The 27,589-nt window shown below is 35.1% G+C and overlaps 1 protein-coding gene and 1 long non-coding RNA gene across 3 annotated transcripts in view; one reads left to right on the forward strand and one right to left on the reverse strand.

Annotated features, from left to right (window-relative positions):
* Positions 1 to 27,589, reverse strand: part of LOC128996319 (uncharacterized) — a 144,413-nt gene that overhangs the window by 6,914 nt on the left and 109,910 nt on the right. The gene's annotated exons all lie outside the window — the stretch shown is intronic.
* On the forward strand, positions 24,308 to 26,288 carry LOC128996320 (uncharacterized). Its single transcript, XR_008491042.1, has 3 exons — positions 24,308 to 24,477; positions 25,549 to 25,609; positions 26,150 to 26,288. It is a non-coding gene; the product is annotated as an uncharacterized LOC128996320 (long non-coding RNA).

Here is a 27,589-nt window from a genome sequence, read left to right on the forward strand (position 1 = left end):
ACACACCTTAGGTTTCATTGTGTACTTTGGAAAGCAAATTTCGTTTTTGAATACCTAGTAGATTTCATCAAGCGATGTTTGTATATTAATTATAAAAAGGGTTTTCTGATTAAATCATAACTAATATTGAAAATTGTGTCGTTGGGTGGAACTGGAAATATGTGCTACATGTAATTAAAGATATTTTGTTGCATGTAAGTCCAATCGATCCCTATTTTTAAATATTGTAAGTTTTAGTTGAAAGAGTAACTTTAGTTTAATTGAGATACTGAGATAGTGTGTGCTGTAGCAGTATTACCTTTACATACCCGAATCAACTATCCTATAGTACTGTATGATGACTCTCAAAGAAACCCAGACTTTGACTGAAGCACACACTGATTACTGAAAACGTCATATTTGATCAGAGGGCCAATGATAATAGCTTATAAGTAGGATAAAGGAAAATAAATGTCACAAGGCTGTAGTAATAAACAAAACAAAACAAAGAGGACCCTATTCTATTCTAAGCTCAGAGCAGAGTCCAGAGTAATAAAACATAATGTATTATTACTTTGAGTTTTCAAGCAACATACACATAACGACAAATCGATATTTAAAATAGCAAAAAGTCGCGCCAATAACATCGGACCATTGAACCTCAGCCTAGACGCTCGCCAGACAGAGGCAAGGTCGCCAGATCCGGTCTGCCAAGGCCACTTCCGCCCAGCTGATTGGCGGTTCCGTTACAGATCAAGTGACCAAACAGCTGACTTGTGGCTCCGCTACAGCTGATCGTAAGGTCGGACCAGGCAGACGGCAGACATTTTTTGGAGGGTTCTGATCACGCAACTCTTTTAATTATTCGGGTTTTCTCGACGATTTGCACTTATGCAACTGTTTCATCATGCATGAAGACGAGTCGAGGTAATGATAGAGGAGGTGAATATTGTTGACACGGATTTGCACGCCAATATTGAAGTGTTGGTTTCGGTTTGGCAAGAGATGAGAGTGCTGCTGAGGCATACAAGGATAAGTCTTCTTTTACCCGAATATAGGATATTGACATTAGGATATAAGTTAGGGGACTTCTGTTGAGTTTGAAGTCTACAATTTTTTTAGAGTTTAATATAGCATCTTGAACAAAAGAAACTTCATTGAAAGATTTTGTTTTAACTTATGACTTTTTCATTTGAAGCAAGTCCTTTGATCAATTGGTTATAGCGAGCTCAGAAACGTAAAGGCGAATTAATACGCTGAAACAATGTAAAGATGTTAAAACGTAGTCTATAATTTTCCAACCAAAATCCCAAATTTGAAACATGATAAAGCAATTTAGACTATGAAATTAAATAACTTTGCAATCAAATTGTAGCTTATTTTAGTAAATGTGAGATTTAGAACCTGTCTGGTGACATTTTGATAAACTTGAGATGTTTGAGTGGTGAGTGGGCAGGCAGCCAAATACATTTTGAATATACACGATGAATTTCTGGCTTTAGTAACAAATATGCCTCAAAAATGTTTCTTGTTAGGTGAGTTTTTATATAACAGCATTAGGTCTAATAGGCTCAACCAAGTTCTTCAAGACCTAAAGGAATTTCAAGAATCTCAGTGCTAGAAATCCATCATAGTGTTCAGTGTGAAATCAATATTAAAATTACAATCCATTAAATTTGCATCACATCTAAGTACGGAAATATAATGCTTCGAGATCCAATTAAAATGAAGGGTATGATCAATGTAAAACTTGTTTGGCAACTCTCCTTCACCTATTCACAAATTCATTTGTAAATATTCACGTTGAACTAAAGAAAAGTTGATATATGCATTTCTATATTTTGAAAATCTCCAGACTCGGGATTCGCTAGAGGATTTACCTGAGATTTTTCACATGAATGAAATGGACCGCCGGCATGAAACCTAAGAGTAACAAATGATACTGCGCGAGAGCGGAAGTGTTAAAATGAGAGCGAGAGGACATCAAGTCATGAAGAAGATAAATCAAGAGGAACAATAGAGAAGAGGGCATTAAATGGTGATTGTGCAAAGTGCCAAACCTCTTTGCCAAGGCTAAGCGCTGCCTGATGTCCTAATGCAGCTTTCTTCGTCGTTGTTTTTGCACGAACATGTCTCGTCTCGTCACATCTGTTCCAGGACATTCATCAAGGAAGCTGATGAAGAAGCATTTTTCATGGTAAATTGCTCTGTCTTTAGATATGCTTTGTCAAGAGAGTTAGAATTTCTGTTGAAAATGAAAACTACTTTTCACGATGTCATTTAAAGGTGTGAACATACAATGATATTAAATGAATATTCTTGCTATGAAGATTTGAATTAACAAAAAAGTGCTTGAATGTATGCCATTGAATTTTAGACAGCTTAGACACAGTTTAACCTGCAGAGAAGATCAAATGCAGCATTTTTATTTAAATATAAACCTAAGCATTGTTGCATGTGTGTTTATAATCAATAACGTAATACATTATTTTCATCGTCAAGCTTTCTAGGTTAGTGTGACTTTAAAGGGGCCTACATAGTAGTATGTTGAGTTCATTTCTACCTCATAATTTCAAAATAAATTGACAGAAATATTTATATTTATCGCGATTGAACGATTTTTCGCCAGATCAAGCCAGGTTTTGGCATGGCAGATTTTATGTCAGATGTTAGCTTTCTTATTTTAGACAGGGACAGCACTCTACTCTTAAAATCTTCTGTTGAATCGTGCTGCTTGCTATACACTAACCATAGAAGAAGACTTAAGCCAAAAAATTATTCCAGCGCCTAAATGCATTTGCATAATCAATGTTAGCAAACGGGTTGAACAATTTTATTTGATAGTCCTATTCCTCGTAGCACGGAATACAGAAAATTCCTCCTTACATTTCTCTCTTTCTTTATCCTGATCTGAAATCGATGTTAAGTTACCAATTTTAATTAAATGACCGATCTTGAAATCTTCAACTATATTCCTCTCACAGTTCAATAGCGATCTCACACAGTTCTCACAATTAACTGGCGATTGGTCCCACCCGGTAAGCAGTAAGCACTCTTGGACGTAGGGAAAGCTGCACAACGCCTTGTTACATCTACGATCACCATCAAGGGTAACCAAGTAGCGATTACCGGATACTGCGATTACTACAATTACAGTACATCAGTGTTCGTGTGTGGCCGTGTGTAGAACCGGATAATTTACACTTACTATTCACAAGAGAGTGAAGACTACGTTGGTCAAGCTTGGTGCACTCAAGGAATTTTTCAACGAGACTTGGTTGTTACCATTATGCTGTACTGTTTGGTGAATTTGAGATAATGTTTTTAATCATAATTTTGACAATTAACAGAGGTGATTGGTACGTTATGTTTTTTGTTTGGCATTTTAAATCGACTCTTCATTTGGTCATGTTTTAGGGTCCTCGCCGCCGGGGCTGTATTCTATGGCCCCGCCTCACCACTGGGGTCAGATTCTAAAATCGGAAACAACGCGAACTAACTAACTGTCCAATTCCCTTAACATTGGAATCAACATTATAATCTTGTAGTGCCTCCTAAAACAAATTGTGGTGCCAATGTCTATAGATATACAACCGTAAAGTGAATATGTTACACATATTATTCAATAGATTCGGCCTAATGTGGTACTTGTTGATAGATTTTGCATGTGAGAACCCCAACCTTTTAATTATGTAAGTTATATTTTAAGGGGTTTTAAATACTTTAGCGGAACTAATGCTGTAAATAAATTAATAAAGTATCAAAATAAATATATGTTATGAGCTAGAATTTCGACCACTTGTTAGTCTAGGCTAGGCGAATGACCAAGAAGATTAGACTGATGATGTCAACCAAAAACATATTATTACCAATGAGTTTCTTAGGTATAGTTGGATTACTCATCATTAGAGTAAAACGCAGTAACATTCACAAGCCAATGATGAATGAAGAAACATTTTACCTGGGATTGAAATCTACAATCACAATGGAGCGTTCACTTAAATGTTAATCAGATTCGTGAGATTTGTGTGCAATGTGTTGTAATCACTATGTGAGAATTAAGTTCTCTCTTTGCTTAACAAGCCAGAGTCAGATAGGTCAATACAAATTCTACTTAGTAAAAAGACACCTATAAGAGCATAGCAACAACAATTCATGGACAATTTCTTAACGGGTTATGTTTGTTTACTAATTATTGTAATGCATGCTTTGGTAGAGAGAGATCTAAAATGAAGAGTCTGCTTCCTTCGTTAAGTGGACACTTTTCCTTCTTCTTGATGCTTAGCTTAAAGCGAGATCCGAATTACCAAGACTTCTATAATATCATAATAGACATTGGTGTTTGGTAAAGATGAGCTTGTTGTACCTTCAGGACAGAGGTCCGACGCTCTTAATGTCGTGATCCTTTTGGCCTTTAACACTAATAAACAATAAATTACTGTCAACATATTGTCTTCAAGACACCCATCAAGTGTTTTAGTTATTGTTTGTGTTTTTTTCAATGTCTACTATGGCGTAGCTGCCGAATTGCTAGTGACGTTTTTGTACCGTTAGTGTTTTTGTAGCGTTTTTGTTTTTGTAGCTAGTAAATCGGGTTAACCATTTTTTAGCATTCTAGTCTACAATCCACTCGTGTATTTTGGGGACCCATATTTTCATAATATCGCAAAGAAACTCCTTATATTTTTTCGTAGATGTTTAGTCCATATACTAATAAAAACTCTAAAATATTTGACTGCCTACTCCATTTGAAATGTGTTAGGCAATTTTTCAATAAACATTAACATGAACCACAAAGTTTCCTCTTTCCTCTTTTTGACCTCAATCCAAATACCCATCTAGCAATTATCAGATTGTTCCAGCTCTTCGCGATCCACTAATTGGAAAGAAACCTGCCCAAATTAACTTGGTTGCGAAAAGAGAACGGGTTCAGGTGTATCTATTGGTAAATACGGCGTTGGAAAAACTGTACCATCAACTGGTATCTTGCAAAACAGCTAATGGAAACTTGGTGCCAAGGATGTATTGGGTGGATCATATCATCTCGGGCTTTTTATTTGAGAGTTTGCATATTAACTCAAGGACATGTTTAGTGGAATCTCCGGAGTGTTAATGTATGCCCATGCCATAACACGTGTTGCTCTAAATTGAGAACAATTCTATTTGTCAAATATTCCGACTCATAATCCAATATAACGGTTGGACATTCTACATTGTGACTATCTGATAACTCACAAGTCACTTTTACTCTTAAAACATACTTTAACGAACATCTAGGCACGAACTAGCCGACATTTCTAATTTTGTGGAAGATGGTTTAATCTTCCAGCCTAACCTAACGTACCAGGTACTGAGATATTAGTTGAAATGAACAAAAAGATTGACTAGTATGCCTAAGTGTTTATCCCTATCAGTTGCTTTGGAATGTTGTCCAGAGGTGCTTGTAGATAAGCAATCGTAGGCATTCGTTGTCAAGTTTGTGTGTTCAAAATTATACAAAATCTTTTTTGCAGATGTTTTGGCCATTCACTAGGCAATAGCTAAAAACGGTTGTAAGCTGTATAAACTTAATACGATATACCCTTGTTCTTTTGAGTTTGTTTGAAATGGTATGTCTGCTGTGGTATTGGTATGGTATTTTTAAATATTTAAACAAACTACTTAAGACGAACAACTGTCGAAGAATATGTATTGACCTCTGGCATATGTTCCAGTTGAGCATAAACATTAGATTCTCCCTAATCAGTAACTCCACATTTTTATATGTATGAACTAGAAACACCTTTCTTATACGTTTTGAATACAAATTCTAGTTAACAAACTGAAGTAAGACTGGACTTTGTTAGTAAATTTCTATTGAGGGCTATAAGAAGAATTTTTATGACAAACGCAGATACTGTGCTCAATTTATCTATCATCTGAAAAAAAAACAAAAAAACAACACCTAATTATACAAATTCCTAGTCAATTGTAAAGATGTGTAAAAAATCTGTTCTACCTATGACCTTAAACATAGTTCAGAAAAGTCTTAGAAAAAGAAAATAATTTTGTAAACTGAATATATGCTTTGTAATGTGTATATTTGCATTAACATTTTTATAAATACATCCATACCTTGCAATACCCAAACTTAAATTAATTTGTAACTATTACGTCACACTCAACTGCAGAATATGTTCTCAAACAATTCTCGTCCATGTTTAGTGTGACAGAAGTTCGTTACTTCTCTAAGACGTCTCCATCAATGACCAGGAAGCCAGCCATTCTACCCTCTTGCTAATCTTCAACCAATTAACCCATTATTCAGTTCAGATCTGACTGACCCAGTCCAGCCGTCACGCAGCTCTACATAAACGCTTTACATAAACCGTTGCAGTGTTAGATTGTGCAACTCTCCTAGGAAGTAGCAGCTGTGTTTCTGCCGACCATCGTGAAAGAAATCTTATGTTTGTCGTCACGCCACTTTGGTTTACATGGTCGATCAGGAGTGTTTCCTACATTGTATTGTAACACTTTTGTAATGCTTCAGTTGGATCAAGTAGGGACAAATCGTTTGCTGTAGAGGTGTGATTCCATTTCGTTCTAGCAAAGTTTTAAATACACGTGAACATCCCAATGCTGATTTAAATTGAAGGCACATGTTATGTAGCATGCTCAGCAAAAATAAAAGCAAATTTTCCCGATACAAAGTTTACATATCATTTGTGTAAAATTAAAATTAATATCAATCAATGCGCTGTTTCGAACTGAGCCCCCCCTATAAACTGCGAGTGAATACTACCTTTGACTCTTCTGTATCCAATAGTCAATGATACCTACTACGTAAAACTAAATATAAAAAATCTTTGGAAACCACCACATCAGCAATAAAAGTGAGTATAGGTAGACTAAAGCTACATAATCCTATTTCGTACATTGATACTGCCCCGGAACCTGTAATATTTACTAGGGCTTTTCAGTACCTATTACCGTACAATTCTTTACTGTTGACAAGTACTTTCAAATCTATATTAGAACACATTTAGTTTAAACTGAACAGTTGCTGTTTTTCCATTAAAAATGTTCAAATGCTCTACTTGTATAGTGTTGCAGGATTGGCTATAAAACAAGATAAAAAACCAACGGTAACAAGGTAACATAATTGTTTTCTTAACCATAGCAGTACTTGACCAATCCTGAAGTGTATTTTTTCCCTCACGTATTCTAAATTTGAAGCTTGAATAGAAAACATTGTAATCATGATCTGAAGGAGCTAAAGACAGTTTAATCTTTATAATGTTGTGGAACGTTCCTCGGACGTGTGATGAAACCATATATCTAGACACATCGTTTGTGTTGTGTATTCTCAAAATTGAAAAGTCAATCGTAATAATCCTTGACCTCTTCGAAAAATGACACTCGTGCCATCAAACATTACAAACGTGAAACTTGCAGAAAATGATTCCAAGTTGAAAAATGCGTGGTATTTGGCAAGATGCAGTAGCAGCGGTCGACCACGACCACATTGTCCACAACTGGGTCATCCAACCCAGCAACCCTGACACTTGAGTCTATAAATACCAGCGTTGGCCAATCGACCGGCTCCGGCCGCTCCGGCGCGCCGCCTTGGAGGCCGCTACGCCCTTCTCTCGTGCAATCCAGTTTTTGGACGCCAAGTACCGATACTGGAAAGTGGCGTCCGTCAAGGTTGCAATAACCGCATTGCTTGTTTACGTTCTTGTTTTATTGCAAAGTTGGATTCCTGGATGTAGGGTGGTGGTTTTCAACTCTAGGTTTTTGGACTGATTAGACGGTTTATTTATTTATTTAACGGTAAACACCATTTTACATTGTACAATTATTACTTTTTACAGATGGCCGAAGGTGAAAACAAGAAAACGTAGTAATAACATGCGTGTGACTATTTAAGCTATATACCTACGCTTAGAAATATCGAAATAAATTTGAGAAAAAAATTAATAAATATTGTATCACAGCAAGTAGGCAATACATTAAATTGGTTAGTTTTCAAGTAAAATGCATAGCTTTGGTGAATTGGATATTATTTGACTGGCATCCCTAGAAGACGGCTTTATTAAATGTCATCTAGTTTTAAGGCTAGAAGCTTGGTTTCCTTAACGAATAGAAAATGATGTCCCTAAAGGTAACTTTATGGGCCGATCTTCTTTGACTTAATATAGCCTAAAAGTAAGAGTAAAACTTAATTTGTGATTTGTGATGGCCAAGTTATGAATTGTGTTTTTAAGAGGCGTCCCTGGTATATTAGTATGTTTTCCTTTTTTGCGTTTTATTGCAATCACAACTAATTTGTCGGATTTCTTGACAATCAAGAGAACACTTTTACAATGGCATTGATCAAGAAAAGGTTACAATGCTTAATTTATTTTCGCCATTCTTTGTCTATAATTGCATATTATAAAGTACTAGCTGTACCCGCGGGCTTTGCCCCGTTTTACTTCATAAGTAAACTGTGAGCTCGTTCGCATGGCTCAATCACGTCCTGGTTGAAGTTCGTTCGCTACGCTCACTCACCTTTGGGTTGGAGCTCGTTCGCTGCGCTCACTTGCCTTCAAGTTAGCTCGTTCGCTACGCTAACTCGCCTCCAGGTTGAAGTTCATTCGCTACGCTCACTCACCTTTTGGTTGAAAATTAGCTGTTATCATAAATTTAAAAAAAATAATAGTGCTGCACCCTGTTGGTAATCCTTGTAACTTTAATGATTTTCAAATCATAGAACAGAACCAACTTGTTTAATTTGAAACAGCTGTTAAGATTCATTAATTCCATTTAAATACTCATAAGGTTAACAAGGGAAACTCCAGAGCCACTGGGGCGGAGCCCGATAGTCCGATCAGAATAAAAACAACTTAGTTTTCCTATTTAATGCCTAAAGAATCAGTGTACCAAATTTCAGCCTCCTAGGTAAATGGGAAGTGGGAGAATTAGTGATGAGTGAGTGAGTGAGTGAGTCAGTCAGTCAGTGAGGGCTTTGCCTTTTATATAGATTTGAACCATTTAAAATGTCTGAATCCTGAATCCTTTTAGAAATGTTGCAACAAAAAATATTTAATGTTAGAAATGTTTCCTCTTGTAGATTGGAATGTGTTTTCTTAAATTCCGATATATTTTTAAACATAGCGATATCAGTTTATGAAAATCTTATGTTTCCTTAATGTAGCGTGCCTTAAGATATACTTTGATTACTTTTTATTAGTATCAATATATCTGTAATAGTTTGTTTGACAATTTTAAGTACATGTATAAAATGGATAAGGAGCAATCTCCAAAATGTTGTGATTTGAATGATTGTATTAAACAATTATTTACGTAGTCTGGGATGAAATCTCTAGGTGTAAGTAGAGGTGTTCCTAAGTCAAAGAACTGGTACACCCCTGAACTTGCCCAGTTTAAGAACTTCATTTTAGCTATTGCTGATTGGTCCAAAAGCATGCCCCACCTACTGCCTGAACTCCGGAGATTGAGACGGGAGTACCGTACCAGGGTAAAGGAAGCCAAGCAGGTAGCAGTGGCCTCTTCCATCTGTGAGTCACCCAATCCCTGTAAGGCTGCGTGGGATCACATACGAAGGTTAAAAGGTCCTACTCCTGACCCACCCAGAGATTTTTCTAGTGCAGATGAATTTAATCATTTTTTTGTAGAGTCTGTTGATGATCTGGTTAAAAACTGTATACCTTCCAGACCAAATGACACCAATCCTGCTAGCCTTGATTCTATACCCATTTCCCAAGCTTCCTTCACCTGGCATCCTGTGAGTCCAGAGACTGTAATTAAGATTGTGAAACGCTTTAAAAGCTCAAAGAGTGTAGATTATTATGATATGAATGTTGAGCTCTTAAAGAAAATTGTATATGTCATTGCTCCTATGATAGCTCATTTTGTTAACACATCTTTTGCAAAAGGTGTTTTTCCTGAAACTCTTAAAATTAGCCGAACAGTCCCCATATACAAAAAGGGCCCAAAAGATGATCTCAAAAGCTATAGACCAATATCCATAATTCCTATCTTTGCCAAAGTTTTTGAGGCTATTATGCTTGAGCAGCTGTATACCTACTTTGAGGAGCATAACCTTCTCACCCCTGCTCAATTTGGTTTTAGAAAGGGAAAGTCCACTGTCCAGGCAGTAGACTTCCTTGTACAAACTATTCTGAACGCTTTTGAAGCTAAGAATTCTCTATCTGTAATGATGTGTGATCTGTCTCGTGCGTTCGATTGTGTGTCCCACAATCTTTTACTGTCTAAATTTGAAAAATATGGAGTGAGGGGTAATGCTCTTTCAATCCTCAGATCTTACTTATCTGATAGAACGCAAACTGTCTCTTGGAATGGAAGCAACTCAGGCCAGCTTAATGTTAAGTATGGGGTACCACAGGGCTCTATACTCGGTCCTTTTCTTTTCATTGTTTCAATGAACGATCTATATCTCAGAGTTGCTGGTAATGTACTGTTGTATGCTGACGATACTACTCTCTTTTCTGGTGACAGTGATTTCGGCGTTTCCAGGGCTGCAGTCCAGCAGTTGTTGGAAACTGCTTCTGTTTGGTTCAGAGAGAACAAACTGACTCTAAATGGAGCAAAAACTCAAACCATTACATTTAGTCTATCTAAGAATAAGCCTAATGCTTTTGATCAGCCTGCCAAGCTGCTGGGCTTTGTACTTGACCCGCAGCTAAATTGGACAAACCATATCGAACAAATTTGTAACAAACTTAGTAGAGTAATATACCTACTCCGTCGTCTAAAAGCTGACATGCCCCAGGAGTTTGTACGTCTCGCTTATATGGCCTTTTTCCAATCCCACCTACAGTATGGCACTAGACTCTGGGGACATGCGCCTGCTGTAGAAAAAGTTCTGCTTTTGCAAAAAACAGCTGTCAGAGTCCTCTGCGGAGCCCAGCAGCTTGCGCATTGCAAACCCTTGTTAATGGAAAACTGTATAATGTCTGTACATAATGTATATATTTATCAATGTTTATTAGAAATTAAGGCTCAGGAAGACACAATGTGTCTGAACAGTAGTGTACATAGCCATGCAACCAGGAGCTCTTCTAATGTACATAGACATAGGGTTAGGCTAACCAAAACTTTGAATTCTTTTCCTGTTGCAGGTATAGCCTTTTTTAACACCATACCTCTGCAAGTAAGAAGGAAACCTGCAAAAGCTTTTGCTAGGTGTGTTAAGGATTGGTTGGTGGCAAACCCATTTTACTCCTTGCAGGAGTTTTGGAATTCAGATACCCACACAATAAATTAGAAGAAATACAAAAAAAAAAAAAAAAAAATACATACATCTATATATATAATACGTGAAGCCGTTTTTTGTTAACGCAACTCCTCCCTTATTTGTGGACCAATTCCAACGTTTAAGGTGTCAAAAGATTTGTCTCAATGTGTAGTTTTGCAATAAGGTTTTAGAATTTTAAAATTCTTACTCTTAAGGGCGTGAGACCCTCTCAAAGGTCGAGTTTTCCCAATAAGAAATACACAGAACAAATTTAAAAATAAAAAACAGCTGTTTATAAAAAGAAACTCATTCATTAGCTTTTTGGGAGTTAATAATAATGTTTGTAATATTGAGTAGGTTTTGGGTTAAGACCAAGTTAAAAAGTTAATCAGTTTTGTAGGAAGAACAGAAAATGTCTCAAGTTCAAAGAAGAAATATTGAAAACGGGAGTAGGAGACAATTAATAATAAGATATCTTAATGAGGAGAGTAGAAATAGAGAGGCCTGGTCTAAAAGACCCAGATACACATTCACTTAGTGAGATGAATAATATTTGACAGTTCTGATATACATCGATGGTTCTGCTATGCAACTCACTTTTGGAAGTGAAAAAATTTACGAAGCACATAGTGAGTGTTGTCCCGGTGGTAAAGTAAACTCGCCTAATGTCAGATCAAATGAATGCATGCAAGAAATGTTTACTTCTGACACTGACAGATCGAGATATTTCAAAACATTTAGTAGAAACTATCATAATGCCTTGACTATGATAAGTTCAAGTAGTAAGATTATACTAAATCTTGGCGGACCTTTTAGTTTTTATTGTTAATTTTTGTATTAGGTACTTGCTCTACTTCAATTGAGAAAAAAACGCAAATGGATTGTTTACTTCTAGGTTTATGTTTCCAGTTCCTCGGAAAAACTTATACAAGGTTTTTTGACTGAAGTTACCAACACAATCCAGACATTTCAAGTCAAAAATAAGAAGTTTCAACAACTCATTTGCTATTGAAAGTTTTAGTGGCAATATTAGACCAAACATAAGTGAAGGAATTAGTGTTTATATATTCAACGATCGAGTTGTTACGGTCAATTTTATTTTTATGATTTAGAAGAGGCAAATAATACGCTGTTCAAAAAGAGAATATGAAAATTGCTATCCAAATCGTATAACTACATACAAGAGTTATCCAACCTATGTCGACAAATGAATCCATACTTTCAAAACTTTGGGACAGGTATTTAGAGAAACTCCACTGAACAACGTGACACTGACAGACAACACGTTAACATACGTTAACCAACTTTCAATGGCGTTGCTGCTTTAGCCTATTCAAAGCAGATTATGGCAGTCCAGTTGGTAACCCAGAGTTTGTGGGTAAAAAATGGAGCACATGAAATGGTTGATATCACCTCATTTTTCAGGATTCTCCACGGAGAAAATTCGTTTGATTAGAAGGATGTCTCAAATAAAAGAAATAAAATGACCCAACTTAAATTACTAAACACAGGTATATCAGTAAGGCAACAGTATTCTTTAATTCTCAATGCTGGAAAAACTTTGTTGCAACATGTTAACTCGAATTGAGGCAGATCGTTTAGCATTCATTAGAAGTTATCAATTAAAACTGAGAGCAGAAATAATGTAGGTGAACCTTGACGACATGCAAACCGAGATATTTAAAATTAGTTTCTAACAAGTGTTTAAACAACTCACTTAAGATGTAGCTAAAATTACTCTAATTTAAGCATAAAGTTTTCCTCGGCGTTATGTTTCATACTGTACTATGCGGCTCATTGAGCTGCGCGGGTTCTCTAGTATATTTATATTACCTAAACCTGGCCTACAGGTATGAGTGTGGTTTTTAAGTTTTCCGTTTTGCTTTTTCTCTGCTTTGTTAATTTTTATATTTTTTTTTTCTCCGCTGCTTGTTTTACAGTTTTGATTTGCAGTTTTTTTATTTATTTATCTATTATGCATGGTGTGCTCTTTGGACATTTGTATGTGCTCTTTGGACATTTTGTTTTTGTAAATCAAGAGGAATGCATCTCTGTTTTGTATTTTAGTTTAGTGTTAGTGACTTGGCCAATTGTTTGTTATAAACCGAACGGCTCAATAAATCTTGAATCTTGAATCTTGAAATTCCCATTATTTGTACTACTTTGATTAGTTGTACTAAAAAACTACTTTTCATACTTTTAGGCTTAAATCGATAAATTTTCAACAAAGGTTGTAATCTTCTTTTACTAAAATCCACATGTAAGCGATTATCTAAACACACTGTGTAGTTGTGTAAAACAAAAACAATGTGAAACGATAAAGATTTACTAATTTCTGATTTCCAGCACTAAAATACACTGATCCAAAATTTACCTTGCTCATGAATAGATCTTACTTGATACTTGGAAATATCCCACTGGAAGCGTATCTACGCCGTGGTCGTCAATGTATTATATTTACTCTTCATTACTCTTATTTTGTTACTCTTCAAGGAATTCTTTTACATTATATATTTTCTTCTCTTCCAGGTACATTTTTATTTTTTTCTTGAGGCCATTTTGATCTTCATTTTTTAAATTTTGAGGTAAACTATTGTATATTTTTGTGCACATGTGATAAGAACTTTTTTTAACCAATGCTGTTCTTACTTGCTGTACATGGATCTTTAGTTTAACTGCGGTTATTTTACATTTCAACCGATCTTTTAACTCGGCCAACTCGATGCTATTCGCTGAATAATAAACATTAACCATCCTTAGTCTAGAGAAAGTAAATTGTTTGAAATGTCAATTTGTAGTTAATGTCACTCGGCTTGGCGAGTACCTTGTTGAATACCTTAACCGTGTCATCACTATAATTCTGTATGTTTATGGTTTAATTCAGTTAAACATACGTTCAGTTATGATTACGTTGTTAAGAAACTCTTTCTAAAATGTAACTGATACTAAAAAAAAAAAAAAAACAATTGGCTATGAATCACGAATGTGCACTAAATATTGTTTGATGACGAATTATACATTTAGGTGCCATTTTAATCAGGATAACAAGACATCAAAGAATTTAACGCAATTGAAAATGTGATTAATAAGTTTAACTTATGGTAAAACTAGCTTCCGACTAAATAATCGATGATAATCGTGTTCTAACTTTTGTTTTATTATCCTTTACTAAACAGCTTTCATTGTTTCCCCCTATTAATGTTTGTCGTCAACACTTTCAGTATCCCTCTATGGGTTTATTCTTACAACATATTAACTCTTAATCAGCATAATACGTGTTATTCATTTTACGGAGAGTAAATCAAAATACGTCTAATAACACTTGAAACATATATTTACACTTAAACAGTTTTAAACAAGATGGTAAATATATACATAAAAGATGGTAATGGTGATCGACACAAGATGGTAATAGACGAATGACAATACTGAATAGACGAATGACAATGCCCCATACCACGTCTGATGCGCTCCGGGAACGAGATCTGTTCGTCGGTCGACCTTTTCGCTTCCAGTTTGGAGGCTGTTAGGCGAGTGGTAGCAGAGGAACGTGACGCTCTATAACATTTCACTGTTGGTGCTGTTTTTGATCTTGTTGTATCTCAAATCATTATTATTGTTGTTCATTTAATGCTTTATATTGTTATTCATTTCATTATTTATTATTGTTACTAGTTTAATTTCTACTACTGTTATTCTTTTCATTCTTTATCGTTGTTAATGCCTAGCACAAAACACAAACATTCACTGTTGTAGCTTCAATCTTTATCTTTGTAAATTGGTGTATTGCCGTTGGTAAATAAATAAAAAAAATACTTATATCCTATTGGCTACTGGAAGTACTGGCCAAGATATTTCTTTAAGTTTAGGTGTCCTAATAACTTGTGAACTAGTTGTTTACTTTTAGTTGACTGAACTTGACTTGTGTTTCTACTAGCATGTATTTATATAATTTGACTGTCTCTCGTGAACTTATATAATGTCGATAGACGAATAAATATCATTTAAATTCATTTCATTTCATTTAAGTACAACTGGATCCAAAATGTACTTGTTCATTAATAAGCTTATTTCTATTTTTACACTAATTCTTTCCAAGCATTCATTAAATCCTGTTTACAATAAACATAGATTATTCTCCATTTTTCCTATAGAGTGGCCATTTTGTAACAGGTGTTGTTCGGCATTTTATAGCCAATAGGATAAGTCTAGACGTCTTTCAGGATTCTTGTCATTCGCTTATTGGGTCTGATGATGATTGGAGTGTCCAATCGAAATCGATGTATATTACCATGTTTTATATAATATATTTACTATCTTGTTTTAAACGGTTTAATTGTATATGTTTCAAGTGTTATTTGACGTATTTTTATTTACTCTCCATTCTTACAACTTGTCAAAAGAAAAATTGAAGTAATTTGTAAAAAAGAATGGTATCTGGATTTATCAAGTACGTCATTGACTTGTTTAGACTAAACTAAACATAATACCGAGTTAATATTCTGATAACAATTTCTTGCGGTGATATCGTGTCCATAGGCTTTCTGTTGTGACAACTTGTGTTAATGATTATTACTTGTGAAAGTTTTTCAGCCTCCTGTAATTATTGCGTCTTCTAGTAATGGCCCATGCGGATCCTCTGATTAGATATTGGTATTTCTAAAATTCCTTATCTTCAATAATTTCCAAACTTTTGCAATGGTGTTTCACATATAGTTGCCGATGAAACTAATGTTGCATAAACTGCATGTGGTGAAGTAGGTTTACTTCGATTGAGGAACAAAAATAATTGGTGTACATATTTTTTTGGAATAAATCACTAGAATTACACTTGTAGTTTAGTTTTTCTCAATAATACAGTATATTAATTCACTTACTTTGTAATTCCGATAGTTATGTTAATCCTGTTATAGTATCCAACCATTTTAGTGAATTTTTAAGTAAAAAACGAACGTATAGAGAGAAATTATGAAATTCGTTTCTATCTGCAATTGTGAATATGATTGATTTTCGACAATCTGTTAAAATTTAACAAGTGCAGAGGAGCAAAGAATGTTTATATTTATAGGTGAAGATATATTCCAGTTAAGTGGTGATCCTATAACTAGGGTATGATAAATTAAAATCCAAACTGTGGACGACAGAAGTGTTGTTTGGAATTTACAAAATAAGTTCTATGTTTTTCTTTTGGTGTCACAAGTAGAACAGCATCATTGACCTTTTTTATATCACATTCAATGAACGTACACAAAAACAAACAAAACATATATTAGTTTTCTACAGTGATATTTGGAACTGTTTAATGGAGAGAATCAAAGCAATTGTGGATCTGAGTAAAGGTCAAATCACTTAGGCTTGATTATTAATTATAGAAATCCGTTATTGCACATTAAGCGCATCACACTGTTCTTGCAAACGAAGCAGGAAAACCCCATCCCTAAGCTTTTACCACAATGGACTTACTCAAAATCGAACTTCAATTTTCCATATAAATAAATTATTTCTACTTACCTAGAAAACATGAACTATAAAATACTGTTTACCACTGTCTCCTCACGCGTCAGGCCACCCTCAGAACATCAACTTTATCAATCACTTGTGAAAGGGTTAAATACTCGGCTTGTGAAGCTGGATCATAAACCTATGTTGCATCATATCTGTAACCCATTAAGATAATACGCTAGTTACTGTATCTGTAGCGGTTAATGAGAGAATGGAAGTGTCAAGGCAAGTCTCGTGTATGTCCCAGTTTTATATTCTCGTAGTCAAGACTACTTTTTACGCAGATTGAATGTCTTTACAGCCTGATTCGAGAAAATCTGTGTGATTTGCTGAATATATTTGAAATGACAGGTGTAAGAAAATGTGTGGTTGAAAGTTTGATTTTTTGGAGTGGTTTCGATGACGGGATCTTCTCCGTGAAGAAAGGGAACCTACTAGTTCACACTTTTTGTAATGTATTTTTATTAACTTAAACCTAGATTACCAAAAACTATACTGTCTTAAACATTCCTAGATTATGTAGTTAAAGCTCAGTATTTATTAGCTGAACAAAATTATTACTTTAATTTGTCATGGGCCTTCCATCGGATTTAATTTTGGGATCATTTGCGTTCAAAGTAAAATAACAGCTCAGATGAAAATAAACTGTAAAAAATTCATTCCGTACTAATTGAAATGTATACTGACATAAATTTTCAAACATTCCTTGTTCAGGTAATTTTATAATGATGGTGCGCTCAAAACATAATTACCAGTTTTGATATTGATCAACTTGTATTAAGATTTTATCGTGATTAAAAATTGAGATAAAAAAGTAAAATAGGGCATTATATTGTATTATGTTGTATTGTAATGTGTTAAATCACATTGTATTGTATTGTTCAGTATTGTATTCAATTGTATTGCATAGTACGACACTTTGGCTCTCACAGTTCGACATTTAAAACGGAGAGTCGGCTGCACGGGCCGACATTTGGAGGGAAAGGATGAACCTCGCAAACTACAGACCCATCACGCTACTAACCCCTTTTTTGCAATTGCACGAACACGTTTCATTGACCCTATATATCTCACGGTTTGTTGTCTAAATATTTCTTTGTATCGCGTGTATTAAAAGGAACTAGAGGTTGCCCAGTGGTCGAAAACTCGACCAAAAATATGTAGTGTGAAGACCTCTCTATTTTCACCCCACGCTCTAAGTATAGATTTAACATGCGATTGAAATGTATTCCATTCGTTTCGATTTCTGTTTATATTTAGTTTGTTATTTCGTCACCAGCATGGCAACCTATAAGGCCCATGTTAATTATTATAAATTTAAAATTAATTTGTTGTTCTTCTTTTTGAGCATATTTTAATTTATAAACGGATTCTGCACATCTACAGGAAAATATCTTTCTAACAGTATACGTAAATTTTCCCAGTGATGTACACGAGTTGAGAAAAAAGGTTTTAAAGAAACATGCTTGCCTATTAATATATAGATAGATAGATAGATAAATACTGTAAGGGTGGTACCCTAATCTAAATTAAATTAGACACAATTTTTAATTTTTAACGTGATTCGGTTACTCCTGGACACAACATGGCAATCTTTCAATCCCTTCAAATATGGATTTACAATATGCAAAGGCCACCTCAGGGAGACATTTGATTAAACCTTTTAATAAACTTACTTAATCCTGATACTTAAATGATCTCGTTTAATCTTTAATTCATGTGTAAATTGGGAACAATCGAAGAGGAAATAAATTATTTAATTTAAATTGAATAACTTTCAGTCAACATTACAGCATTGCTTGTAATTTTTAAGTTGAGCGTTTTCTATAGTCTCACTTACGATCAAAAGTAAACGACCATTGAACCAGAAGATGGTTTTGCGTTCAAAACCATACATTTTTGAGCATTTAAAAATATTTTTCGATTAACGAAGTACGTTTTACATTTTGAAACGTACTCTGTTACGGTATCTAAAGAATATTCATGGACTATTCGTAAATTTTGTCAATGTACACACCAGCGCGCTAAGAGAGGGAATGAAAAGCAATCAAGAGTTGAGCAACTCACCTGACATTTTGTGGGAGTAATCGAACTGATAATCAGCAGTTGAGTCTAGGATCACGAAAACTACAATCATAGCACATAACACAGCAGGGCCAAGGTTGGGTTAAGAAACAGTCGCGGGTGTTGACACTAGCTGCACGATTAGCTTTCAGCATAGATTAAAGGAGTGCCTACTCCTTTAATGCTTTCAGTGAAGGTGTCTTTGAAGTTATCCCCTGAAATAGGTTCGTTGTTTCCTTAAAGTGGCCTTTTCGAACCAGAAAAGTGTTTAGGGCTAAAACAAGTATTACTTTATTATGTTTGGTATCCTAAACCGAAAAGGTAGGATCTCTGGTTGAAATATTATTTTTAACGCTAATTGTTTGTTAAAGGTCACGTTTGGTCAAGTATAGATGCAAGTGCATAGTAAATCGTAGCATGACAGTATGGCAAAATTATCCGCATACATATCTATAGTTATGAACAAACTATCATTTTACTGCTACGTACGTCGTACAATCTTACAATTAGGCTACTTCATTCGTACCAAAATTGAATGACTAAAAGGTAAGACTGCATTGCCAGCTTTTTTTGGGCAGCTGACATCGCTGGGAGAAAATTAGTGTAAGTTCAGTGGGCTGAAGTTGTTTTGTCACCACTGTTCAGGAACACGTCCAGATACAATTTTTGTTACAGACTCTAACATCGTCTCCTCCAAAATACCATTTTTATTAGATTTTAGTCTTTATTTAAAGACTAAAAGTTAAGACTGCATTGCCATTTTTTGAGCAATTCAGGTAAATAGCATCGAAGAGTTTAAACAACTTGAACCTATCGATATCGGCTAGCAGAAAATGTTTGACGATACAATTTACAGTTGGTCAATGAATACCAGTGCATTAATGAGTCAGTAAAATATATTAGCTAGTTTCCCGGCCCCACCAGCCAATTTGTTGGTTTATTGCGATTTCATTATGCTTTGCAATGGATTTAGATGTATTATTTTCTAGAAACAATTGTATTATTCAACAATCTGTATAATACCTGCAATCCAGCATTATTATTGACAGTTCTGGTTGTACTGTAGAATCATTACCTACGTAATTTCAAATCTGGATAGCAATCGCCGACCAATACTGTAAACTGAAAACATATAAACTAATATATTTTATCCATGAGGAAAGCACTAGAGTTATTTACGAAAGTTTCCAAAAAAATCATGTTTCTGCAGGAATATTTAGTCCACCATTTTAACCAATTTGATTGACAGCAACGTGAGACGCATGGTACAAACTGTGCTATTATCACTTTCGCCTTCGTTAAATCACGATTTCTGGCATCTCAAGCGAAACTAAATATGTGCTGTGGCATAATGTTTCCTCTTATAGCCCATGTAGGGAATTTTCACTTCAGGTAAAATCAAAAGAGATTTAATTCTAGATTTATTTGCCAACGTTGATAGGACTACTGTGCAATGAGAACCTACTTGTACAGAGTGTTACAAAAAACGAAAAAAGATTGCTCTAAACTATCGGATTGCGGAATTATGAAAAAGCTAAGTCATTAGTGCTTGGTAAGATTTTAGCCTGGGACTCTATGGATGGAAGTTCTCAACTAAAAGTTGTCGACCAGGCTCGTTCTGTTCCTCCTTCGTTTCTAACCCATGTAAAAGTGTAAATCTGGTTGTTTATTTAGATTAAGCACAAGCTGTATTTTCCTACTGAACCACAATTTTATGCTTTACAACATTGTTGTCTTTGTCACATTTACCATTGACTAATTACCAAATGCCATCGAATTTGGACTCACTTTAAAATGGTTTATATAAACTCTCATATCTTAAGAACTGGATTGTTCATACTGTTGCTAAACGATTACTAACCACACAGCATATCTAACAGCTGAAAACCCCATCTTTTATACTAAAAAAACGTTTGCAAAACTTATGACAGCTAGCCTGACCATATTAATGGACCGAATTACATGCGGTTGGTACCAAATGAAAGATATTTTCCTGTAGATGTGCAGAATCCCTTTATAAATTAAAATAGGCTCAAAAATAAGCACACACAATAATTTTAAATCTTTTTAAAATTAACATGGTCCTTATGGGTTGCTATGTTGGTGACGAAATAACATCAAAATACAAACAGAAAATAAAAAAAATTAAAGACATTCCAATCACATGTTTTATTTACAGAGTGGGTTGAAAATAGAGAAGTTTGCTCAATATATACTTTTGGTCGAGTTTTCGACCACAGGGCGAGCTCTCGTTATAATACTAATTTTAATCCCCCCCCCCCCCCCAGTAAATGTTTTCAAACTATCAGTTGAACTAAAAATAAAACTAGTATTGGGCCAATGACCTTATCGTCTCCAAGGTAAGTAGGTGAATCTGCATTTACAAGTTTCTATCTTCTGTCAGGAACCTCATTAATTCAAAACAAGACTTTTATCTGAAACTATTCAAAACGGTTTCAGTGTCTTAATAGTCTAGAGTGAATATGCTTGTAAGCTGGGATCAGTTAGGGAGTAGAATTACAAAAAAAGCACAACTGTATCGGTTCCTGCAGTCAATAAACTTGTCTAATTTTAGACGATCAAGTTCGATTAAGTCACCGGGTTCGTTGACAGGCCTTGGAATATATTATGTTAATTTTCCATCCTAAGTCTAGTCTAGCTTTAAATCACACTAATGACTACTGATCCATTTATAATGTAACACCTTTCAAAATTAAACCTTTTTACTATGGGGTGTGATAACGGAAAGAATTTACTAGAAAATAAATTCAAATTGTAAGCACTTTTTCAACTCATTTCTTTTTCACACATCTATTCCTCCTTTCCACCACTCAGTACATTTACTCATCGCTATCTTTAGTTTCCTCTTTCATGCACCTCCATCTCGTATCTACTCACACCATGCACTATGTCACGCCAGGAAGCTCGTGTTACGCAATTCTTTGTGATGCAACCGAGGAAGCCTAGGTGTGAGTTGCCTCATCACTTTCCTCGGCCTTGGTCCTCGGTGACCCTGGCCTTACGTGAGCGGACGTCGCCCCCTCGGTCACCCGGCCAGTCGTCCATAGAGGAGGTCGACCACACCCACCGCAAAAGAGAGAGAGATAGTTTTAGTCACCCTGAAGTACAGCTATTTTAGGAGATCATGCGGAGACTGAATTAATCTGATTGGTTTGCGTCAACAATGAAACAGCTGATTACATATGTGTCAATCGCCTTGTCGCTCTGTAGTTGGAAGACTCAGGAAGGTAGATTGGTACTAGCCTAGTAGAATTTTGTTATAAGCTGCAGTACATATCTCCGACCTTTTTTAAGGAGATGGCCACCACTGATTAATTTTTTCATATGTAAATTTAGTTGATGTAAACTAACCTAAACCTGTCCTAGTCTAACTTAACCTAGCTTGCTTGCACAGGGCAAACTTTTAATAGTGGACTTTTTTTTTAATATCCCCCAAATCTTAAAGAGGATTAAGTGTACGTACAGTGAAACAGCTGATCCTTCCTGTGGCAAATCAGGGAACTAACAGGGGATAGTAAACATATCTTCTGTAGATTTGTTATAGACTAAACTAACTGACAGCTAACCCAAGAATGTAGGCTTTGAGGTACGAAATAAGTTATGGATTGGTCTACTACAATACAAAAATTAAATGTGAAAATACATGTAGTCTACAAAATATTAGTTTAGGGTACGCAGTTTATAGTTTGAAATTGACGAAATTTTATTTTACGCTTCCACGTTTTAATAATGTTTTTTTTTTTTTGTAAATCCTAGTCTTCCAAGTACGGTAGAAAAACTGCCATTACTATCAATATTTGTAGAGTAATAGCATTAAATATCATAAGTATAAATTAATAGCTGACGGTCAATATTATTACTTGGATTACAGTGGTGAAATTCACAATCAATAATGCAAGTAAACATACTATACAAATTTTATCGCAAGTTTACTGTGACAGCTCAATACAGTACAATACCATTGAGAAATGTATTAACATCATATCCAATCAAAAAGATTGCAAATACATTTCCAATAACACTAGCATCTAGACGCTAATATTTGTTTACTGGTAAAATCGAGGTTATGTTTATGTCATGAACGTCCAGTCGGCTTATCGACAATGACCTGACGACCTTGGAATGCACAGACTTTCACGTTAACAGCTGGTCAGATCGAGTGTCGAGTTGGGAAATCAGCTGGAAGATTGCAATTGAGAATTTAGGTTGAGGGAAAAATGATCGCGAAAGACGAGTTTTGACTTGCGTGTAACTATGGTTGATTCAGTTTAAAGGGCTTGCCAATTTTATAATCTTTTTTTCTAAAAATTTACCAGATACTGAGTTTTTTTAAAATTACGTAACGTAAATAGGCGATGTTAGCACTCCTCTTTAATGCTAGCATAGCACTTTGACTGACCTCCAATAAGCTACATCCACTGTGAGCACAATTTTTATTTCAGGATTTATTTTGCCAGCAGTGTCATTTGGTTGCTTCTTGATTCGAACCTAGTACCTACAGATTTTCAGCCCGGCACGCTACCCACTAGACCCCCGAGGCCGATGTCGTTACACCGTATCGTTGCAGTAATGGTGTTCCCTCAGCCAATCAGAAGCCTCCAAATAACACTGTTGGCAAAACTAATCCTGAAATAAAAATTAAACTGCTCAAGATCAATGGCCAGTTTCACTACAGTTGGCCTACTTTATACACAAAATAGCAGAGATTATACGTGTATAACCAATTTTGATCAATATGGCGAGAAAATGGATCCTCATTCGCATTTCAATAAATTTCATGTTTGACAGCAACCTCATAGCAAGATTTCACAGACGTTAATCAATTAGGACAGAATTACAGAATGATGGCCGAAGTGGTAAGGGAAGGAATCGAAACTGCACAGTGAGAAAGTTGTAGACACCCTTCGAACGTGTAAGTAAGAATGTGTATGTTTTTGGACAAGTTAAAATTATATTTTTATCAAATTAAAAAAAATAATCCGCCTCCCACTGAAACAATTTGTATATGGTTTACAATCAAAGGTGGCAGTTTACTGATAAGATATAAATATGACCTGAAGGTTTTTCTTTAAGGAATAGGGATAAGTTATCAGTAATATTAACTCCTTCTACCAGATAAATAATTTCAACATCATCTCCTTTTGCCTTATGATGAAAGAGACTTTGACATGAATAAATGTCATAAACAAGAAGCTCAAGATTCAGCAAAACTTCTTGAGCCACCTGTTGCCGATGAAAGAGCAGGAAATATTGTTTTCATCGAATTCATCTGCCACGTATTGTATGGAGTTAGCTGAATTTGCGTGAAACCTCATACATCTATCACTCTTGAAACACATATCTACACTTAAATGTTACAAGAGTGTTGTGTTTTATTTACTTTTTGTAAGTTTTATTAGTAAAATATTAGTGAAAAAAAAATATATTTTGCAATGCGAAAAGTAGATAGTCAGGCAGTTTAAACTGTCATGTTGCTTACACATGTGGAACAGTAATTAACAGTGTTTGATTGACTGCCTCTAGCAGCCAATACGAAAATTATACATAAGTGAGCGAAATTAAGTAAAAAACGTACAACTGAACTTTTAAAACATTTAGTTACTCCTGTACAAGCCTTGGGTCCACAAATGATTCGTTTGGTTCTAGTTCTTTCTGTCATTTTGATCTTGGTAAGTCTTCCATCCCTACATTTAGATAGAGAAAAAAAAGGTATTTTTCAGAAGGGGACGTTCTATTTGAACTTTGGAAACCCCACAGTTTAGGTTAGGTGATTTTTTTATATTTTTTTGTGATTATTTCTGTTCAGTAAATAAAATAAAATGTTTGAGTAAAGCTCTAAACTAACCTAACTTAAACTGTGGGGTTTCCAAAGTTTAAATAGTGGCGGCCCTCCCTCTTCTGAAAAAGACCAGAAACATGTCTTGGTTGTAGTAGATTCAAAGTGAATTAGGAACACTTTTTACTGTCAACGTAATAGCTTGTGGTAAATTTGACGTAATTTCTATCTACTCATTATTGTTATTGTGTCACTGATTTATGTGTACTGATTTACAAATTTCCTAAACACTCCGTAATACTGCTAACTCAAATAGTATTAAAACCATAAATACTCTAATTATTAGTGTAAAATTTCTAATTAAGCCAAAAGTAAATTATTTTGGGTTTCACTCTCCTTAATTGTGTTGTACTCAAAACTCTAAACTTTAAGGTTCTCTGTTATCTATTTATTTGTTTATCTGGTCTTCCAACCTTCATGTATTTTGTTTCATTTCGGTAGTTTTTTTAGTCCGACATTGTGTTAGCTTATTTTATCGGATTTTTTTAGGGTCACTAAACCATTTATGTTCTTTGTTAAAATCACCACATCGTCAGCAAAAGCAAGCATACTATTTTCCCAGAAACTATAAATGCATGATATTTTTTTAAGGCACCATAATTTAGATGAAGATACAAAAAAATGTATCGCACAAAAGTGTTGCTTTGTTAGTTGTTTTCTGTAGCATGATTACTGATGTCATATTATTATAACCGTCAGGGGTGCTTCAACATGAGAGAGAGAAACCACCCCTGGATAAATGATATATAAAAAAATACTTGAACAGTACCAAAACGGCATAAAACTGCACTCGTGATGCACCTCTATTACAGACAGGGTATACAGAATAGGAAATTTACAATGAGTACTTTCGTACATGCCGAAACTTAAAATTGTATATAGTTTAGACTTTCTAATTTTTCAGTGTTTCTACGGAGCCAACGGTGCCAAGAATGTTGGGACCCAGACCTCCTTTCCATCATTCGGTAAGTAACTTAAACTATCGTACACATAACTCTACTTTAGCAAAATAGTTGAGATTTCCTCAACTTCATCTTCATCACTGCCACCGTAAAAACAGCGTTGGACCATCAGGCCATTGCGGCGAATAACATCAATGGTAGCCAGACACCTAAGCAAACACCGCTCTAAAACTGTATAGTATAAAAAACAATAACACTTCTAAATATACAAAGATGTAAATTAACAGGTGCATTACCGTAAATCATTGTACTACAATGTACAATCATAATTGATCCATTCGGCGCTCAATGCTTTGATTGACTACTTCGATCATCAGTTTAGCATCAGGTTAAAAGTTCTCAACAGTGTTGTGTTTGTTCATTGGGGCCTTGAATCTGGCAGTTCCTGTTGACTGGCAGTGGTATCTACTTGTCGCTCGTACTTTAATTTCATGTCTAATTTATTCGTATGCAATGAAAGAGTATGAAATAGGTCTAGTATAAATGTTACTAAATATGAACGAAAGATATGAATAAAATAAAAACCTAAATATATGTTTACAGATAACCAACCGGAAAAGAAAATGCAGTTTAGTTTTGGGATACGTTTTCCACTTTTGGCCAAAACAACGAACATAGTTTCAAATTATCGCGGATAAACGTAATCGTAGCTTAGTGTGGAAACTATGGCATTAAATTGTGTTTAACCAATTAAATTTGATTTTTATTTCTGTCCCTGTCTTGAGTATACAGTATTTTCAGGAGTGCCGCATGGAGGAGGATTTTGTCAAGCCCTTCCATTGCTTTCCCAAACAACGGGATGAGCCAACTGGGGTTGTTGAAGCCTTATTTCTCTAATACCCTTTCTATATATTGCGAGTCCCATGCCTCCCTTGAAGTAAAGTTACTCTCGCTTGTCTATATTTGAGAGTTAAGGGGATAAAAGAGACAAAGACAGACGCAATACTGCCAGGGTGCTACCAAACGTGTTATTTGTATCAAAAGAGAAGTTTTAGAAAAAATGAAGTCGCTGACAAAAGAGCTACTTCACAAATATACAACTTTAAATGCAAGCAACAGCAACCTTGGAACAAACAAAAAGGGAAGTTAAATTTATAAATGTTACGTCGAAAAAAGTAAACATGTTAGCCTCTAGATCAAATTTTTTTACAAATAAAAGGTTAAAACCTGTAGTACTCGTGACTCATCTTCTAAAGGCTACACCAGTACACCACGTGACCGTTTCAGTATTATAACTTGGCCAATTTGTGTTTAATGTTTTCGTGTTCGTGTAAATGATGTGGATTTAATAACTTTTTTCAACCTCAGTGATGGAGAGGATTTTCCTAACTTGGTGACAGCTTGAAAATGAACCTTTAGATTCGAGACCTTGGTTGCTGACTGAATACCGGATCACCGATAGTACTTCAGGTATTTAAACTTTTATTTAAAAAAGTAGACGAATCTAAGATTAAGTAAGGGGTTTACAAACGCCCTGAATTCACTCACATAGTCTTATTTATACCAAAATATCAGGTATATTTTGTCGGAGTGTAGAACGTATAATGTAGAGTTACATATTCCGAACGTCAAGTTGTAAATGCTCAGATTTATGCTTATTGATTTATTCATATTAAATAAGAAACTCATTAATCTAACCATCTCTGTTACTCATTAAAAGAAATCATAAATTGAAATTGTGCGTCTTTGTATTAATTGTCATGCAACATATCCACAATATTAAGGAACGCGGCAGCGTTCCGCCCCGCCAAGTCCCCCAGCGGTACACAGCTGCTGCAGTGTATATATACATGACGTGACAAAGTGGCTTTTTTACTCGTCTATAGCTCTGAAGAAACAAAAGCTATTAAAATAATTGTTCATCTACTGGATAGGGGCAATCATTCTCAACAAAATAAAAAAAAGAATTTAAAAAACGGTTGTGTTTGAGCAAAGAAAAAACTAGTTTGAAAATTCACAAATTTTCCGTGTTCTCCTTCTTCT

Source organism: Macrosteles quadrilineatus, unplaced genomic scaffold, assembly GCF_028750875.1.
Source record: "Macrosteles quadrilineatus isolate MER2022 unplaced genomic scaffold, UCM_ALF_1.0 Scaffold_6__1_contigs__length_79288215, whole genome shotgun sequence".
Taxonomy (NCBI): Eukaryota; Metazoa; Arthropoda; class Insecta; order Hemiptera; family Cicadellidae; genus Macrosteles; species Macrosteles quadrilineatus.